Raw genomic sequence first — 5,207 nt, forward strand, 5'->3', positions numbered from 1 at the left:
AATTTATTTTTTGATATCAAAATTTAAAAATTAAATCTTGACAATTCAGAGAGACACCCCCATCTAGATCGGTAATACAGCCCAAGAACAAAAGAATTTGATTCAAACATTCATGATCATAGAATCTACAACTTAATATATATATATAAAACTTAGAAATTAAACATGAAGAATGCTCCAGATGTATCAATTATCAAATGAGATTTCAAAGAGAATTAATAACCTCTCATTTATTAAGCAGCAAGAAATACAATGTTCTGAGTATAAGGTACAAAATGGAAAATCAAGTACTTTATAAGCCTTCCTTACAAGTCAGGTTCAAGGCTTCAATTGTGTATTCATTGAAAATTTTGATTTTCTATATGCATACCGTGCAGCCACCTAATGCCGCTACCCAGGCCACTTTCTAAGAAAATAGGGAAGAGGAACGTGGCTGGGAAGGGTGGAAAACAACCATCAATTCTCATGAGTGATTAACTGCTTCTTTAATTAATCTGTCTTCTGTGCCCAATGATGCAGGTTACAAAATATTCACAATTGTAGTATAATTGAAAATGCTTTAGTATTCAGGAGAAGATAGAGTGATATAATACCTATAAAACTTGCAAAGGTTCCAATGATTCTCCATGATTGTGGAGAAGGCGAATAGCAGCATTAAACATGGGCTCCTTACCATCTTGTGGATCCAAATACATTTCAAGCAACCTGAGGCCATCATCAGATTTAAAAATGCAAAAATCCATTACAATGTGCAAAAGAACTTCTAAATAAATATTTTTCCAATCTAACACCTTGTAATTGTTTGCATTTAAGTGTTCTATTGCATGTCACACAAATTAACCAGAGAATTACAAAGAAACTGGAGAGCTTTGCTTCTATCGTTTTAATGAATTTATATTTATTCATTTATTTTATTGAGGATACCTGGTCCTCAAATATCTATGTAATATCCTTCTCTTCTTGTAAATGATATTTCTTCTTTTGTCAGATACTAATAATATTCGGAGGAGTCATGTGAAAGAAAGTAAAATTACCGGGAGATATGTACCATCAATAGAGAGATTGAAGCAGCTTAGGCGATCTCCAACAAGTGAATAAGCTCCACACTGGAGAACTATTGCACCGGGTTGATATGTTTCCACTACTTTAGAGATGATCTATAGTATAAAAATTTTCAAAGTTTCAGATTAAATGGAATCAAGTAAGAAATAATGCACAGAGACAAAGTGAGAGGGAGTTGGACTTACAGTATTGAAAAGTCGACTAAAGCTAGGGTCATCTATTCCATCCTTGAATGGGACATCTATGGCATAATACTTGCCTTCTTTTTCTCCTATTTCCGTCAATACAGTTATATCAGTTCCAATCATTCAAAAATAGAGCTTTAATATATTTTAAAGAATAAAAATATTCAATTTCAGCAAATATGCAGCTAGCAACATGCCACTATCAAGTGGTGCCTGAGACCTGACAACTTACAAAAATACAGACTTAAAAATATATATGGGACTTCTAACATAATAAACTACAAAGTTATAATAGACTTCTAACATATTTAAAACAAAACAGGATATAATAGACTTCTAACATTATGTTTCAGCCTAACTCTATATTAGTATTCAAGATAAATCATAAACAAAACTAGGCCATAACACATCCGAATACTTAAAACCATTCTAAATGATATATGATGTGATAATGATTGTACAATGGGATCCCTTCAGAAGACACTGTTCTATACTCTTTAGACCATTACCTTATGAAGACAATTGGAACCTGCCACTAGGCTTTCTTCTTCTCCATCCCTGACATTTTCCAAATTCAAAAACCATTCAGCATCACCAATATTAACAAGAATAAAAGAGAGGAAGGAAAGATTTTCAAGTCACAAACTTACAAAGATAAGATAATACACAAATGTCAATCCAGCCAATACAACAAATGCGATCTGAAATACGTTGTACCTGTTATGTAGCAGCCATTTTGTCAGGTTATATATAAGCAAAGTATAGACAAAGGAAAAAATAATACAAGTAAATATTCATATTAACTCTTCAACAATAATAGTGAAAATAACATTCCTAATATGAATATCATATAAGTTATTGATGCAACACAAAATGTAGCCATTAAATGGTAAACACTAAATCAAATATTTACTTTGAACACTAATCCAATATATTTTAGGTGTGTGAATATTAAAAACCTAGTAGGATAAGGTTTTGTTGTTGTTATAGTACAAGAAAAAAAGTAGACCATCTTACTATGCGGTATATATTTGCAAACTATTAAAAGGTTCCACATTTGCCCTTAAAAGGATACAGGAAAGTGAAAAAAAATCCAGCTCTACTCACTTGTACAAATATTTAATTCCACGCAGAGACTCCAAGGCGTGGCCAAATATTTCCTGTGCTGTAGCTGCTTGATCATAGTAGGCAAATGCTGTCGCACAAAACTGGATCACACTGAAATAGTGAAATATTTTAACATTATTAGCAGTTTAGTCAAAGCACATGAATACAACATAGGCAAGTCAACTGCTTCAACAACGGAGCCCTCTTTCATTATTCCATCGGCAATTTCTGTGGCCAAAACAGACAAATTATTCAGATTGTGGAAAACACTTCAGAATACAACATATTTATACAAAATCAATCTTCAAGGAATTAAAGAACAAACTAGCAATCATGGTTAGAGTACTTATTTCATTCATACTGTTGGACCTGCCAACAAAGAAGTCCCTAAGTCTGCAATAGCTGAACAGCTATCAGCACAAATTCTTGGATAGCAATGTGATCATATCAGTAAATTAGAACTGAAATCATAAACCATTTACGATCATGTCATAAGAAAAACTAGCAGAATTATACTAATTTTTTTGGTCTTCACATACCAGTTCTTTTGTCTCCAATAAGTATATCTCCCATATCAAACTTTTGCAAAGAAAAAAAAAAGATAAAAGTTAGTAAAAAAAAGAAGGGAAATAAAAAATGCATTGTAATTTTTAAGAAAAAAGACTATATTTAATGATTAACCTCCCAATATCTTTTTCTTGACACAGGCACATAAGTGTGCTTTCCCTTGTAGTCCAAAAACAAGTTCGCCCCCATTCTCTTCCTCTGGGTTACGGTTCAGCCAAAATGAAAACATCGATTCCTTAACAAAACCTTGATCAAGCATATTGTACCTGTTACACATTATATCTGACAAGAAACAGGAATCAGATGAACTTGAAGAAATGAATAATCAAAATTTGGATGCTAGCAGTACCAAACTGGAACAGCTTTTCCAACTACTATCTCTTAAAAGTGACTAGTGCAAACTAATTAGAATGCTCTGTTTAAACAATTGCAAACAAAAGCTTCAGTGTCTTAAATCAATCCTGCTACTGAACTTAAAGCAAACTGCATCATGAATTACCATCATCTTCAGAAACTGCAACAACAAGGTTAGTTAGACAGTGCATTAACCTTGACATGAGCAAAGATGTTATAATCAACTTATACAATAAAATAGAGAAAACAAGAATTGGAAAAATAAAATGAATGAAAATGGTTCTACTTACTAACCTGATGGTCATTGTTGTACTTATCAAATATCAACAGCCTTTGCTTTGCTCCAATGGTCTCTAATCTGTGCTATTGTTGTTGAGAAAAGTATCAATTTCCAAGAAAAGGGAAGAATCCATCATGCTGTTGTTGAATCAAGAGCATAATTAATCAATAATCATGAATCAGAGCATGGAGTTGTTGAATCAGGGGAAAAAGGAAGAATAAAATAAAATAAAAATAGCATCAATTATAAAATGATCAAAATGGAGAAATAAAACTCAACAAGAAAGTTATAATTGAATTATTGATTGCTAACCAAATATGCGATTCACATCGTCCGATCCTTCGATAGAAGGTGACGCCGCGATACGCTGAGCTTTGCGACCTCGGTCCATGTCTACTCTTCTTCACCTGTTGCGCTCTATGAAGAACCATTCTTTGCTCCACCGCCGCCATTGCTGTTGCACTATCACCGCCGCCGCACTACCACCGCTGCGATCTTTCTTCATAACAAATTCCAACCACGCTATATATGCATGAAAAATGTAGAGAAAAAGTGAAAAACAATTGAATATCCAAACTGAGTTAAATAAATAACAATGAAAAAGAAAAAAAAATGAACAAACAGAAATTGAACTTAGGTGATTGAGGAGAAAATCAAACGCGTCGACAGATAAGCTTGATGGAGGCTCCGACGGTGACTACGAACTCACTCTCTCTTATCTCGAAAGCTATGGCGTGTAGACGAGCTTACTCTCTCTCTCTGATCTCGAACACTAGAGCTTACTCTCTCTCTCTCTCTCTGATCTCGAACACTAGAGCGAGCTTGATGGTGATAATGGAGAAGAGATGAATGTGGTGGTAATAGATCTAGGGTTTCAGATCTCACATAAACATTGATTTGGATTTTGGACGATTTTAAACTTGAAATTTTTAAATTTTAACTAACAATAATTAATGGGAGTTTTAGATGATGCCACAAATAAAATAGATTGGGGAGGTTTTAAAAAATCTCCATAAAAAAAATTCCATAATTAAATAGAAATCTTGTAGTGGACGGCTGTAATTTAGGGTTTCGATTAGGTCTTACTCACTCTCCATCTTACTCGAAGTTAGCCCTAGTTTGCATCTTTAGTATGGGATTTGAATGTTTGTTTGGGCCTAAAATGTGTGGGTGTTTTAACTATACAATGTTAGAATTTTTATTTTTAGAAATTTTATAAATGGTCACAAATAGATGATGTTGGGGAGGTTTTGAAAAATCTCCACTATAAAACCTCCACCAATTAATAAGAATCTTGTAGTGTTTAAATCTTTAGGTCATAAAAAATTCTAATACTATATTATGAAATTATTTCTTCTAAAAATTTAAACTAATAAAAATAGACATGAATAATTATATTTCTAACCCTTAACATTTTACTTCATTTAAGTGATTAATTAATGGAGGTCACTCACATAAAGTTGTTCAAAATATCTTTTTTTAAAAATATTTTATTTCAACCAATTAAATTACCACACATAATCAGTTAAATCATATTATTTTTGTCATAAACCAGATAAATTGATTCAATAAAAAATTAGTGTTGAGTTTGAAAAAATAATATTAAAATGATGATCAAACATTATTAAAATGTTAATTAAGTGTTTATAAAA

General features: G+C 32.4%; 1 long non-coding RNA gene across 6 annotated transcripts; it reads right to left on the reverse strand.

Moving 5' to 3' along the window:
* Positions 1-246: 246 nt before the first annotated feature.
* Positions 247-4,427, reverse strand: LOC107625883 (uncharacterized). Of its 6 annotated transcripts, none has more exons than XR_001617416.3 (11): positions 4,189-4,427; positions 3,868-4,077; positions 3,570-3,692; positions 3,036-3,203; positions 2,355-2,933; positions 1,898-1,964; positions 1,757-1,805; positions 1,248-1,333; positions 1,035-1,157; positions 594-705; positions 247-501 (listed from the first exon to the last, which is right to left on the reverse strand). It is a non-coding gene; the product is annotated as an uncharacterized LOC107625883 (long non-coding RNA). The 6 variants fall into 6 exon arrangements; XR_002357937.2 differs by having other exon boundaries at positions 2,355-2,815; positions 2,894-2,933; positions 3,868-4,427; XR_002357944.2 differs by having other exon boundaries at positions 247-498; positions 1,049-1,157; positions 3,868-4,427.
* Positions 4,428-5,207: the final 780 nt, after the last annotated feature.

Source organism: Arachis ipaensis, chromosome B2 (assembly GCF_059453495.1).
Source record: "Arachis ipaensis isolate K30076 ecotype BB chromosome B2, ASM5945349v1, whole genome shotgun sequence".
Lineage (NCBI taxonomy): Eukaryota > Viridiplantae > Streptophyta > Magnoliopsida > Fabales > Fabaceae > Arachis > Arachis ipaensis.